This window comes from Triticum aestivum, chromosome 2A (genome assembly GCF_018294505.1).
Source record: "Triticum aestivum cultivar Chinese Spring chromosome 2A, IWGSC CS RefSeq v2.1, whole genome shotgun sequence".
In the NCBI taxonomy this organism is placed as follows: Eukaryota; Viridiplantae; Streptophyta; class Magnoliopsida; order Poales; family Poaceae; genus Triticum; species Triticum aestivum.
Window position 1 is genome coordinate 318109179 of NC_057797.1, and position 15910 is coordinate 318125088.

The window sequence follows — 15910 nt, forward strand, 5'->3', positions numbered from 1 at the left end:
TAAGTCTGGTGAAAGTAGAGGTACATTGACTTCAGACAAAACTTAAATGCACAATGCAGACTAGTTCCTCCGTCCAGGTGCATGCCATGTCCTATCTTGTCATCACAACAAGGTTAGCTATTAGAGTACCACTACCTCCCTTCTAGTTTAAAGGGCTCGATTCAAAATTTTCACCTACTCTTAGCAAGATAGTAGAGGCGGTGGAATAGTTTTTGAAGTCTGCAGAAGTACTCAACTAGTGTTGTCATTCTTCACAAAAAAATGTGTTTACCAATGCATGCATGAACACTAGTTACTCTAACCCCCCTCTCTTCTTTAATTCTTTGCCACATTAGCATGTTTGCTATTCCTGTGTGCATGATACCAGCTAAGACACCATTATGGCCAGACTTAATCATCGCATACAATAATTTAGTGCACCTTGAAATATCAACATGTGTGGGGCGTGTATGTTTTTAATGACTTCAGACTATACCTAGCCTGGCATGCAAGATGACTTATTATGCACCGTTCCCCATACCTGCAGGAAGCCCGTGTGAAAAAATCTGCATGCATGACTCTCCTCCCCCCACGCTCGTCCAATCCGTTGTGACCGGCAATATTTCCACCCCTTCGCTCCCCCATAATTTACTCCAACAAATATGCCCACGTAGCTGTTACTTAACTGCAGGTGCATTGGGTCACTGACATATGGGCCCAACAGGGGTCTGGCCCACATGTCAGTGATGCAACTGGACCTGCAGTTAAGTCAGTGCAGCTCAGTCCATATCTTACATAGGTGTGCCATCACTCGCTATAAATACTGCGCCTCCCACGACATCGCTATCTCCTCCCCCTCACGTTCACGTTCATCGCTATCTCCTCCCCCTCCCTCTCACGTCGACCACCATGGCATCGCCCCTCCCAAGCCCTAGGAGCCCCTCGCTGCACCACGCGGACGGTCACACATCGCCGTTCCGTTCCTCGCCGCCACTAGTCGAGGAGGACGCGTTGGTGTTCCGCTCCTCGCCGCTACACGACGCGTCGCCGTTCCGTTCCTCGCCGCCACTAGTCAAGGAGGACGCGTCGGCGTTCCGCTCCTCGCCATGACGCGACGCGTCGCCATTCCATTCCTCGCCGCCACTAGTCGAGGAGGACGCGTCGGTGTTCCGCTTCCTTCTCTGTGGTTATTTCTCTGTCGTACTTTGTACGGAGTATCTCACTGGTTGGAAAGGCATGCAAATTCCCAAACCGCTTCCTACACCCTGTATCGAATTTTTTGCCTAACAAGTTGTGTCGTGCAATTGGAATTCCAACTTGAGTACTACTACTAGTAGGAGTACCAGGGGCTAGTTCTTTTAGGCTTCTAGATTAGTAATCCCATAACTACTACCTCCGTCCTGGTTTATTGGTCCCCATTGTAATCTGTGTCAAATTTTGATCATAAATTTAACTAATGAAATGTTAGTGCATGTCACATGCACTACTCCATCCGTCTAGGTGAGTAAGTCATCTTAGGCTGTGCACTGTGACCAAGGAGGAGGAGAAAACGAGAAATGTTAACGTTTATTTGCTAATTAATAGTATTGCATGCAATGAACTAACCACTGCATGTCGTGTTTGCTATCTCAAGTCATTAAAAGCATGCGCACTCTTTATCTCTTATTGGTTGATATGTCAAGAAACAAGAAATGAGGTACAAGTTAATGCACCACGCTTAAGTGTTTTGGGATTATTTGGTTTTCGTAAGGTGACTTACACACCTAGATGGAGGGATTACAATGGTGAGGAATAAACCAGTTAAATCTTTGGTCAAAATTTAGCACAAATTACAATGGTGAGGAATAAACCAGGACGGAGTAGTAGTTTAGAAGCCAAAATAAATGAGTGAGGCGCCTTATTGTTACTCTCCACTGTGACTAGTCTTGTGGGAAAAGCTGGGGAAGCCACCAAAAGAACTAGCCCTAGGAGTAGTAGCTAGGGATTGAGTGTGCGAGATGAACCGGAGAAAGTAAATGCAGAGAGATGAAATGCAAAAAAGACGAAGGGATGTGATGGTTGCTTGTCCGTTTATTTTACCAGGCCACTTATTACTGGGAGTGGTTGGGTTTTGTGATATGACGGCTTTACTGCCGCGCCACGAGCGGGGTGAGAGGTGAGACTCCCGTGCAGCGCCGCCCTCTACACTTGTACTACATCGGTCGTGGTTTATTGGTCACCCATTGAATTTGACAGAAGATTTAACTGACAAAATGTTAGTGCATGTCAACAAAAACTATATCGTTGGATTCGTATTTGAACATAGTTTTGAATGATATAATTTTAGGTGACATGCATCAGCATTTATCGTACTGTATATAATGTTAGTACAATTTTTGGTCGTACTAATCTATAGTAGTAAGGTGCCCGTGCGTTGCACCGAAGAGTGAAATGCATTGATCGGGGAGTTGTTTATTTTGACAAAGGATGTGGGGGTCATCTCATGTGTAACGGGTATCGATAGGTTTCTTCGGATATTATTTCATCTCTAGAGCTCACAAACATCCGGGTGAAATAGATAAAAAGGTATCTTTTGCAAACAAAAGCATTCAACTATTCAACCTGCATCCAAAACATGTGAAGAAATAACACTTATTGTGCTTTGCAAGAAATGATCTTTAAGAATTAGTTTTTGAGTATCGATTGTTATACATGTTGGCTACAGATGACATGACACTTTCTTATAGTCAACAGTTGGCTATACTATTAAGTAATATTAACCATGCCCTTATACACCTAGATGGAGGGATTAAATCAGGATGACTTGCAAGCGGGCAGAGGAGATGTAAGAAATGGTTCATCGTAAGTCTTTCACCAGTACTGTAGTAAAAATTCATACATGGAAGATTCTGGACTAAACCATAAATGGATACACTTTTATTCATGCGCGATACTCCAATAGAGCAAGATCCTGCATGGAAGTCTCCACATGCTTAGACAGCGGATTACATTGAGCGAAGACTAATGATCAACATTTAACTTGATAATGCGTATGTCTAGGTGAACCTCCTTGGAGTCCCCGTGCACCGCGTCGGAGGGTAAAGGATGCCATGGGTTTTCCATGTCCACATTGGCGGGATAGTCCCAGCTCCCCAGAGTCCAAGTCCGTTCGATGAGGCCGGTGTCGCCGCCCATGCGACCCAGAGGGGTAGTAACACTAACCACGCACCCGTACATCGGCCTCGTGTCAGTGTCAGCGTTAACGGCATCGCCCCTGACGCACATTACAGAGACGGGGCGGCGGCCTGCGCGGGCCTCGCCGGTGCCCACGATCAAGAGGAAGATGTTGCCGTCCTCCTCCGAGACTAGCAGGCGGCAGTGATCCTCCAGCGACTCCGGCATGGTGAACGGGTAGCACGTCTCGTACTTGATGTTCTCCGCCAAGGGCCAGCAGTGACCGCTGCACACATCCATGAGGTGATGCACCATGTCCGCCGGCGAGCCACAAAATGGCATCGGGCACTCATAGTAGTGGACGAAGGGCTCCTTGGAGGCATCGACCAGGCCGTCCATGAAACGGGAGTGGTTGTAGGGGACATTGCGCCAGTTGAATATATGAGCAAGTTACTATGAGATTTAATCCTAATAAGCACAAAATAAATCATGAATTCTACCACGATTTCGAATAGGAAGGACAGAAACACATACGGTGCAATGGGAGCAGCACCGTTGGTGTTGAGGTTGTCGCCCATGTCCAAACACTGCGTAGACACGGTCTTTGAGCACGGTTCATAGTCGTTCCACGCTCGGGCATTGAAGTTTGTAACTGTTTTAGATTAGAATATACTATTCCTCCGGTGCTAGTAGTAGAGCAGAGTCCTACTCTACTACTCTACTCAAGCAACTTAGGGCATAGCACTGTAGGGAGTACCAGTACTGTGATCACTCAAGCAAGTTGTCTGGCATCAACATGACCCTACGCTGCTGGTATGTGTCTCAGAAGTCAAGCAGCGTGCTGTAGTCATCATCACCTGTCCACTTCCCGCAGCACATATTCGCTTCTCCATCTTTGTCCGCACATAATCTCGTCCAATCTTCCATCCCCGCTAAGGCGCCTCCCCCCCCCCTCGTCCGAAACCCAAGCACTAACAATGGCAGAACCGAGTAGCATCCACCGAAAGAGTGGCTGGAATTCGCTCCCCACAGAGGTAATCAAGCTCATTGTTTCGTGTGTGGACAATCTCAGTACCATGCCGCTCATCGCATGCTCGCCGGGGCTATACCGTTTACTCAAAGCCCTCAGGCCGGAGCTTTTTAAGCCAGCTCCTTCCTTGCTGATGCTGCCTGATCTTCAAAAACGGCGTGTCACGCAGCATAACGGTCGTAGGGTGGCAAGCACCAACCCCCTTGACTGCGATCCGATCCTCGTCAGCCTCAACTACATTAACGGTATGTACTGGGTCGGCATGAACACGTCTTGGATGGTGCTCGTCGACGGTCGCGGCAGCTGGATGCTCGTGGAGGTCTACACCCGGCGATTGATCCCCCTTCCTTCTATTAACACTACACTGCTTTGGCACTGCGGCCCAGAATACTCGGAATCTTACAGTAGCCAACATGATACCAAGTTTGATTTGCTCAAGGTTATAATCTGCCAAGTGCCCACAAGATCTGCGAATTATAAAGACTTCAGGCTAATTGCGTTCTTCAACCGCGGTCTCGCCTATCTGACAGGTCACTGCGGTAAGTGGATAAATCTGCACGTCCATCGCAGGATCATACATCCTCCATGGTTCTCTGATGCCATTGAATACAAGGGCTACATTTACGCTGTCAACTCCTTCTATGGCTGGACGTATTGCTGGCCTACTCCAGTCATCGTTACAAACGGCTATTACAGCAGTATGTTACTTTCCTATGATATCATGATGGCTTGCTTATATTACTGTCAACATTTGCTGAAAAATATTCATGCTCATAACATGTTGTTCTTAAGATTGAATAAATCAAGAGCCCTTTTTTATTTGACTCCAACTTGATATGATGTTGTAGGTCGTCTGGTATCCCTACCCTTCCTAATCCTAGAACCTTTCAAAGAAAAGCAGCATGGCAGTTGCAGGTGGTTCCTGGCTCGATCAGACGACAGCGAAAGATTGATGATTGTTCGCACGTACCGGACGTGTTGTTTCACGAAATACAATCACAGTCACTGCAAGGTCTTTGAGCAGGATCCCGGCTTCTCTGGGCCTTCAGGAATTTTTGACTGGAGGCTGGTAAGTAGCCTTGGTACATGCTCTCTGTTTGTCGGACTGAATTATCCGATTAACCAGGAGATAACCGACGGCAAGGATCATGGTGGCAGCACGGTTTCGTTCATCAGGCAAAATTGTGTGTACACAGTGTACCATGCGTCTCTGCATGCACCATACCCTGATATGTGCTGCCACGCTCTGCAGCCCAAAGTAGGAGAGAGGGTCGCAAGTATCAGACTTCGACCTACTGGCTGGAGTTTCCCCCGTCAGGCACCCATCTGGTTCAAGCCGTCAGCCAATCTCCACAGCTTAATAAATAGTAACGTCCAACTGAGCCAGTTAGTTAGATGCGTACACTTGGTGTAGTAGGATCTTTATTTAGTTTGATGCATACACTTGTTCTTTTTTGGTAGCCCTTTTGTAATGATGGCTGATGTTTGGTTTGGAAGAGAGAGCTGCGTCTTCACTCTTCTGGCCTACTTATTGCTTCTGTTTCACCCCAGCCCTGGTTGCTGCTGCTGCTGTTTTCAATGTACAATCAGTAGTATATTTCATATGTTGGTTGAATAAATGTGTTGTTAGAACGACAAACACAATGTTTTGGAAGTCGTTGCACGGTTCAATCCTTTAGTGCCCCATACCGTACGTAGCGCATACTATTTTTCATACAGAACACATTTTCCACTTGTTGATAACATGCAACCCACTGATGAAGGCCCAATAGAGAAGCCCATAATTAACTGGAAGGGAGGCTCTCACATGAATCCGGCCCAGGTACATGCTCATGGTCCCCTAAACATAAATAAGTAAATAAATAAAGCTAAATGCTCGTGCACCAGTTCTTTGGTAAAAATAGGTAGCCCAGTATTTCTTTTTGAAGAATACCCAAGCTAGGCCTATTTGTTTTCTCCGAATTACTGGGCTGCAAATCTTTCAAGACGAGGAGGGATGCATTCTGGCCTGGCTTAAGAGTATGGTCAATGTCTGTTAAAAGTAATATCAAAAGGGGTTGAAAATTCCAAAAAATTTATAGCAAATGGGATATAAGTTTCTTTTTTTTTTGTTTTTGTTCTTCACTCATATCTTATACGTATTTCATTGGATTTAACATGACATAGTACTAATTTAATTTTAAATTTGTTTTAGTATGGATATTAATTTTTGGATTAAGAATATTTCGTTCCCCAGCAAAAATTTGCGAATTTTCAAAATTTCTCACATATTTAGTTAATTTTTTGACCCTGGTACTAACCAGAAAATGGCTAGAAATTCTAAAAATGGAAAACGGGCTGCAATAAATTCCATATGAATTAGAAAATGAGTAAAAATTATAAAAATAATAGCAAATGGGCTATACACACCATAGATTTCGAGGCTGGCTTGTTTACGCAAGGCTTTGTGAGTGAACACACGATTCTAGCAGCAGTGACTATTGGATGTCCATCCAACGGCCGACGTGCTTCTTCAATCTCTGATCTTCCTGCTCCAGCCGCCTAAACTAGCACCGGTGGGACTGCCTGCTCCCTCCTCTTGTGGCCCGCTATGATGCCACGCAGGCTTCCTCGGCCCACCCTACTCCCTCTGCTGGCCTGGCCGCACGCAATCAACTGCCTCCTTATTACGCGAAAAAAATGATTCCTCCCACTGACATCTGGGGCGCACCGGTTGGGAGGCTGGCCTGTGGGCCTACTAAGTTGACACGTACGCAGGGCTTGTCAACTTAGTCAACAAACGATTCTAGCAGCAGTAACCGTTGGATTTGAATCGAACGGTCCTGCTGCTTCTTCAATCGCTGCTCTTCTTGCACCAGCCGCCCAAACCAGCGCCGAGGAGACCGCCTGCTCCTGCCTCCAGTGGCCGGTTGTGCTGCCCTTGAGGCCTCATCGCCCCTACTACTCCCACTGCTTGCCAGGCCCTACGGCGACGGCAGCCTCACACCGCACCCGGACCAGTGAACCCTCGTACTCCTCTCCGCGTGGGCATCCACTGCCACGTCTTCCCCGGCTCCGCGTCGTCCCCTTCCTAGGCCTCGCCGTTGTCCACCGCCTTGGTGCTCTCGACACGGCGTGGTCAACATGGTCAACGACATTCCATCGGAAGAGTACTGTACGTGGAGAGGCTAACAGCTGGGTCCACGGCCACAGCCCAGTTTTTTGTGATTTTCCAAGTAAGTCGCTTTGTCAGGCCTGTTGGGCTGCAAATCTTTCAAGACGAGGAGAGCTTTCATTCGGCTGGCCGAGAAAATGGCCCATCAGTAATGAGAAATGGGTTGTACATTTTTAAAACACATCAAACCGGTTTCATTTCAAGATTTTAAATTACATTAATTTTTATGCATGGAGAATTTGTTGGATTTTATATTGATATACATTTATTTTTAAAATCAGTTTGAATGTGAGTCGAAATTTCGGGATTAAAAACAGTTCGGACCGCACCGAGATATGCAAAATTTCGTATAATTTTTTAACCGTGGCCACAATATGGGCTGTAATGCTAACAAAAAGAATATGGGATCCAAAAAAACCTTAATAATTAGCAAATGGGCTGCAAATTATTAGAAATAATGGCAGATGGTCTGTATGCTATTTTCCACAGATTTGAGGCTTTCCTAAAAAAGGTTGACGCACAAGCAGTGACTGTTGGATGGCTATCCAACGGCCGTCGTGCTTCTTCAATCTCTGCTCTTCCTGCTCCAGCCGCTCAAACAAGCGCCGGTGGGACTGCTGATGGCCCACAAGTATAGGGGATCTATCGTAGTCCTTTCGATAAGTAAGAGTGTCGAACCCAATGAGGAGCAGAAGGAAATGATAAGCGGTTTTCAGCAAGGTATTCTCTGCAAGTACTGAAATAAGTGGTAACAGATAATTTTGTGATAAGGTAAATTGTAACGAGCAACAAGTAACAAAAGTAAATAAGGTGCAGCAAGGTGGCCCAATCCTTTTTGTAGCAAAGGACAAGCCGGACAAATTCTTATATAAGGAAAAGAGCTCCCGAGGACACATGGGAATATCGTCAAGCTAGTTTTCATCACGCTCATATGATTCGCGTTCGGTACTTTGATAATTTGATATGTGGGTGGACCGGTGCTTGGGTGTTGTTCTTACTTGAACAAGCATCCCACTTATGATTAACCTCTATTGCAAGCATCCGCAACTACAACAAAAGTATTAAGGTAAACCTAACCATAGCATGAAACATATGGATCCAAACCAGCCCCTTACGAAGCAACGCATAAACTAGGGTTTAAGCTTCTGTCGCTCTAGCAACCCATCATCTACTTATTACTTCCCAATGCCTTCCTCTAGGCCCAAATAATGGTGAAGTGTTATGTAGTCGACGTTCACATAACACCACTAGAGGTTAGACAACATACATCTCATCAAAATATCGAACGAATACCAAATTCACATGACTACTAATAGCAAGACTTCTCCCGTGTCCTCAGGAACAAACGTAACTACTCACAAAGCATATTCATGTTCATAATCAGAGGGGTAATAGTATGCATAAAGGATCTGAACATATGATCTTCCACCAAGTAAACCAACTAGCATCAACTACAAGGAGTAATCAACACTACTAGCAACCTACTAGCACCAATCCCGGACTTAGAGACAAGAATTGGATACAAGAGATGAACTAGGGTTCGGAGATGAGATGGTGCTGGTGAAGATGTTGATGGAGATTGCCCTCTCCCGATGAGAGGAGCATTGGTGATGACGATGGTGATGATTTCCCCCTCCCGGAGGGAAGTGTCCTCGGCAGAACAGCTCTGCCGGAGCCCTAGATTGGTTCAGCCAAGGTTCCGCCTCGTGGCGGCGGAGTCTCGTCCCGAAAGGTTGCTTATGATTTTTTTCTCATCCAAAGACTTCATATAGGAGAAGATGGGCGTCAGAGAGCCACCAGGGGGCCCACGAGGTAGGGGGGCGCGCCCAGGGGGGAGGGGCGCGCCCCCCACCCTCGTGAGAAGGGTGTGGGCCCCCTGGCCTTCATCTTTGGCGACGATTCTTCTTTATTTATTTTAAGATATTCCGTGGAGTTTCAGGACTTTTGGAGTTGCGCAGAATAGGTCTCCAATATTTGCTCCTTTTCCAGCCAAAATTCCAGCTGCCGGCATTCCCCCTCTTCATGGTAAACCTTGTAAAATAAGAGAGAATAGCCATAAGTATTGTGACATAGCGTGAAATAACAGCCCATAATGCAATAAATATTAACATAAAAGCATGACGCAAACTGGACGTATCAACTGCCTGCTCCCTCCTTCACGCGGCCGGCTCTGCTGCCGTGCAGGCCTCACCGCCCCATCGTACTCCCACCGCTGGCCTAGCCATCCCTCTACTCACCCACACCTGCTATTCTTCTCCGGCGACGGCAGACGAACTAGTAAACCCTCGTACAGTCGTACTCCCCTCCACGTGGGAAACAACTGCCGAGTCTTCCCTGCCTCTATGTCGTTCCCTTCCTAGGCCTCGCCATCGTCCACCGCCCTGGTGCTCTCGGTGCGGCCTAGTCAACGTGGTCAACGACCGACATGCATCTGAAGTGGAATATACGTGGAGAGGCCGACAGCTGGGTCCACGGCCGCACGCAAGGAGATGCCTCCTTATTACGCGCAAAATAATGCCCTCCACCTGACATCAGGGACCCACCGAAAGGGCCTCTGTATTTCCTGAGAAAAACATTACCACCGCTGACAGCTCGGACCCACCAGCTATATGTTCGCACGCAAGGAAGTGCCTCCTTATTACGCACAAAAAATGAATACTCCCCCTGTTAGCTGGGACCCAGTATAGTGGCAGGCTAACTTGTGGGCCTACTAAGTTGACAGGGACGGAGGGCTTTGTCAACTTAGTCAATATGCACGATTCTAGCTCCAGTGACCGTACGATGTCCATCCAACGGCCGTAGTGCTTCTTCAACATCTGGTCTTCTTGCTCCAGCCGCCCAAACCAGCGCCGGTCGTGCCTCGTGCTCCTGCCTCCCGTGGTCGGCTGCGATGCGGCGGAGGCCTCACCGCCCCCTACTACTCCCACCACTGGCCAGGCCATCCCTCTACTCACCCACAGCCCCTGTTATTCTGCGGCGATGGCAGCCTCACACCGCAGCGAACCAGTGAACCCTCGTACTCCTCTACGCGTGGGCATCCACTGCCGCATCTTCCCCGGCTCCGCGGTGTCCCCTTCCTAGGCCTCGCCGTCGTCCACCGCCCTGGTGCTCTCGGCGCGGCGTGGTCAACGTGGTCAAGGAACGGCTTCCATCGGACGTGGACTGTACGTGGAGAGGCTGACAGCTGGGTCCAGGGCCGCAGCAAGGAAGTGCCTCCTTATTACATGCAAAATAATTATTCCTCCACCTGACAGCGGGGACCCACCGGACGGTCCACCGTATTTCGTGAAAAAAACGTTTCCCCCTGACTGCTGGGACCCACCAGCTATATCTTTGCACGCAAGGAAGTGCTTGACAGTCGGGACCCACCTGGTCGAAGCGTACGTAGCATTGTCATTCTGTTCGCGAACGTGTACGTACATATATACTGGTGGATGTAGAGGCGCGCACATGTCGTAGTAGAGGCGCGCACGTAGCATGTACACGTACGTACAGCGGCCAGGGTGCAAGAAAGAAAATACGGCCACATATGTGTACATACGGGCGGGGTCTCGAACGCCTACTCGCGCTTACGTATGGCCAGGGCTCGTGTACATGGCTGGGTTGGAACGGAGAAACAATGTCGTCGTCGTGTTCATGGGGAGGCAACGGAATGCATCGTGTTCATGGGGAGGCAACAGAATGCGTCGTGTTCATGGGGAGGCAACGGAATGCGTCGTGTTCATGGGGAGGTAACGGAATGCGTCGTGTTCATCGGGAGGCAACGGAACGCGTGGGAGCCAACTGGCTGGGTCGGAACAGAATGCATGGTCATGTTCATCGGGAGGGCTTGGACGGAATAGGCGATGGAAACGAGCCCTGGCATACAGTAAAACAGAGGAAACGGACCTCCTACGGTCGAAACGGGGTCCTGTTGATCGGGAGGGGTGTGGCGTACCGCAAAACGGACGAAACGGACCTCCTACGGTCGAAACGGGGGTCCTGTTGATCAGGAAGGGGTGTGGCGTACCGCAAAACGGACGAAACGGACCTCCTACAGTCGAAACGGGGGTCCTGTTCATGGGGTGTGGCGTACCGCAAAATGGGACTCCACGGGATACTGTTCATCTCCACCATCGACCTCCTCCAGCCTCCACGGGCTACCGTCGACCTCCTCCAGCCTCCACGGGCTCATGTTCATCCAGCCTCCACCGCGCGCTACTCCACCAGCTACTGTTCAACCACCCCTCCACCGTCTACTGTTCATCCAGCCCTCCACACCACGGGGTCTTGTTCAACCACCCCTCCACGGGCACCCCTCCACTGTCTACTGTTCATCCAGCCCTCCACACCACGGGGTCCTGTTCATCCAGAGGCAACGCCACCGCTCATTGTTCATCCAACACCCCCCCCCCCGGCAACGCTCACTGTTCATCCAATCGATCGGCTTCAGTTAGCAGCAGTAGCGAAGGAGTCGCTCGATCGGGTTTAGTTAACAGCCATCGATCGATCACTTGGGTTCAGTAACGCGTAGCCTGCAGTGCAATCGCTCGGGTTCAGTTAGAGCCCAACGCCTCGCTCGGGTTCAGTTAGAGCCAACACCTCGCACACACACGCGTACATGTACGAGAGAAACGCGCATCGCTCGGCCCCCGACCTCCCACCGTAACCGGGAACTCCCCGAAATTTTCCTCCCCCTCGCTTCTACCACGGTTTTTTCCGTCATGGACAGCCCAAAGAATGTCATGCAGCTGCATCTCCGGCCCGCCTAGGACGAAAAGCCCATTTTCTGTCATGATTTTTTGTCATAGAAGTAGGAGCCCACCACATCTATGATGATACTGGGTTTTGTCACAATTATCGTCATAGAAGTGTCATATGTATGACAGAAAAAAAATTCGTTTGGCCCAAAATGTCACGAATGTGTCTTTTTTTTGTAGTGCATAGCCGCATCCATCATCCTCCGGTCCCTTCCTCCTCTCTACACCACACCCCCATGGCCTCCTCGAGCTCTGGGACAGCCTCTCATCCGAGCAGAAAAGGAGATTGTCGGCATTGCAGCCGACTGGTAGGCAGGCAGGCAGGCAAGGGAGGCTGGAGCTGCAAACATCCTAATGGAGGACGCGGAGGAGGACGAACTGACGCCACTCTCACCGGTGCATGCCGGCATCACCATCGGTGAGGCCCATTCCCACTACACGGACATGGTGCTGGAGGAGCGGGAGGCCAAGTTCCGGCAGGCGCGGGCCAACCAGGCCTACAACCTCCGCCTCCTTGACAAGCACTGGCGCACTGATGAGCAACTCGCCGCCGGCACAGCCATAGTGTCGGACGTGGATGCGTCCGAGAAGAAGGTGATGGTCGACTCCTACCGCACCGCCCACAAAATCCACCGCGACCTCTGGCCGTACATCTAGTATCAAGCGGATTTACAGGACACCTACAAGGAGATGGACGAGGAGGCAAATAAGGTGTTCGACAAGAGCGACGAGGAGGACATCGCTAGCTCCACCACGACTATGCCCTGCCGTCGTGACCATAAAACCGGCACGTCCGCGAGCGCCACGGCTAACAAGGAAGAGTAGAGCAGCGGGAGGTCCAATACAATAGCTAGCTATAGACTTCTATTGTTTCATCAAGTAGGCCCACCTTCCTCTCTCACAAAGGTTTTTTTAATACTCGTGTTGTAGCCAACTATTTAAATTTTTATAACCTGCTTACACGATCAACCATGTAAAAATCGGCCGGTCGCCATTAAGACATCCAAATACCAGTGATCATCCGTTGCAAGTCTGCATAATGATTATTATTTATTTTTAGAAAGAAGTCCGCATAATTATGGCAGGCAAACTTTTCAAAGTTTCTCCACATTGCTTGTTGTTCTACATATGTCAAGGAAAATGTTTAGATTCAGCCGGATGAAAACTCTCTTCCGTAAGCCTCTCTCTCTCTCTATACACCATGTGTCCAGGACCACCGCTTCCTTCCCCTCCACCTTATCTTCTCCATGAAGTTTATCTTTCACTAGTTTCTGTTTCTTTCCCCTTTCTCGTTCGTCAAGCAGGGAGAGTGATAGAGGCGTAGGTGTCCCAATGTTTCGATGAGATGGTGGCTATCGTTTTCTGTGGGAGTCGACCTTGATGATCCGACTACGAACGTGTGAGGCGTCTCCTCTTAGCAATCGCTAAACCAACTTCCGATGGGTTATTGACCACGCCGGAGCACGATCAACCTGACCATGATGGTCTGTTTCCTGCAAGAAAACGAAGAACAAGCAAGAAACTGAGATTGCAATCTGGATATTGCGAATAAGAGGAAATCTTTATTATTGAAGGTGGGGTTCTATGACGCCTTTGTCTGATCGTTGAACACAAATGAAGTGCACGAAGTTGCAGCTATGGCGAATTTTTAATCTAAACAAAACCCAAAGTCTAAACAATGCCCTAAGGGTTGTATATATGGAGGAAGAGGGGAGGGATTTCGTGGCCCTTGGGGGAGGGGTCCGAAACCAACCCTAACTCTTGTTTCCCCACACACACGGACTCTACAAATAACCTATAATCAAGTATTTCAAAATTACATGGGCCTGGCCAATAATAAGGTGATGTAGCACCTAGAACAGCCTCTGGATGACATTTATGAAGTGGCATCTTGTATATTTCGTCTAAGGCTTTATGCACTCATTATGGTGGCTTCAAAGTCATGGAATCATCACTTGTAACATCATTCTAGTTCCCCTTGCACATGCCATCATCTCCATGCTTGAAATTGCTCCAAGGTTCATCTTTCTTGTCCAAGCTAGGCCCTTCATTTGTAAGCAAAACAAATGTATCCAATTTAGGCAGCATCATATTCTCGTGAACATTAGAATCGTTACCAAGAAACGTAAGTACCTGGTAATTCAATTGGCGTGCGCGAGCTCTAGTAATTGGTCCAGTATGTATAGCAGAAGGGGTTGTGGGTGTAACAATGGTATTGATATCATCATCATCCTCCCCTTCTTGAAATGAAGTCGTCCTCGACGGAAGCTCATCTTCCTCACCCAAATAAGGCTTCAAATTTGCAATGTTAAAAGTGGGACTAACCCCAAAATATGCAGGCATCTCAAGTTTATATGCATTATCATTTATTTTCTCTAACACCTTAAAAGGACCATCAGCACGTGGCATTAGCTTTGGTTTGTGCAAATTAGGAAATCTATCCTTACGCAAATGTAACCAAACAAGATCTTCAGGTGCAAACAGAACATGTTTTCTGCCCTTATCTCCAGCAAGTTTATATTTAGCATTCATACGCTCAATGTTTTCCTTAGTTAACTCATGCATTTTTTAAAATCAATTCAGCACATTGTTTAGCATCAAAATTAACCTTCTCTAAAGATGGAAGAGGCAACAAATCAATAGGTGCACGAGGTAGGAAACCATACACAATTTCAAAAGGGCACATCTTAGTAATAGAATGCAACGAACGATTATAAGCAAATTCAAAATGAGGCAAGCATTCTTCCCACATTATTATTATTATTCTTCAAAACAGCCCTAAGCATAATAGACAATGTTTTATTGACTACTTCAGTTTGTCCATCAGTTTGGGGGTGACGAGTAGTACTAAAAAGCAGTTTAGTCCCCAACTTAGCCCATAAACATCTCCAAAGATGGCTAAGAAATTTAGTATCACGATCTAAAACAATAGTATTTGGCACACCATGCAAGCGAATAATTTCACAAAAGAACAAATCAGCAACATTATCAGCATCATCGCTTTTATGACATGGTATAAAGTGTGCCATTTTCAAGAATCTACCCACGACAACAAATATGCTATCCCTCCCCTTCTTTGTTCGAGGTAAACCTAAAACAAAGTCCATAGATATATCCTCCCAAGGAACACTAGGTATAGGCAAAGGCATATATAAACCATGAGGATTGAGTCGTGACTTAGCTTTTTGACATGTAGTGCAGCTAGCAACAAAACGCTCAACATCCCGTCTCATCTTTGGCCAAAAGAAATGTGTAGCAAGTACGTCCTCCGTCTTCTTCATGCCAAAGTGTCTCATTAATCCTCCTCCATGCGCCTCCTGCAACAACAAAAGATGAATGGAGCTTGTTAGCACGGAACACAAATCCATCATTAACGACGAACTTGTTCCACATTCTTCCTTCTTTACAATTCTGCATTACATCCTTAAAATGAACATCATGCACATATTGATCTTTGATGGTCTCCAAACCAAATATTTTGAAGTCAAGTTGTGAAAGCATAGTATAGCGACGATACAATGCATCAGCAATAACATTTTCTTTACGCTTCTTGTGTTTAATGACATAAGGGAAAGTCTCAATGAATTCAACCCATTTAGCATGTCTACGATTCAGTTTAGCTTGACTTTTAATATGTTTTGAAGATTCGTGATCAGAATGTACAACAAATTCTTTGGGCCATAAATAATGTTGCCATGTCTCTAAAGTCCGAACAAGAGCATATAATTCTTTATCATAAGTAGAATAATTCAGACTAGGCCCACTCAATTTTTCAGAAAAGTATGCAACAGGTTTGCCATCTTGTAATAACACACCTCGTAATCCAATTCCACTAGCATCACATTCAAGCTCAAA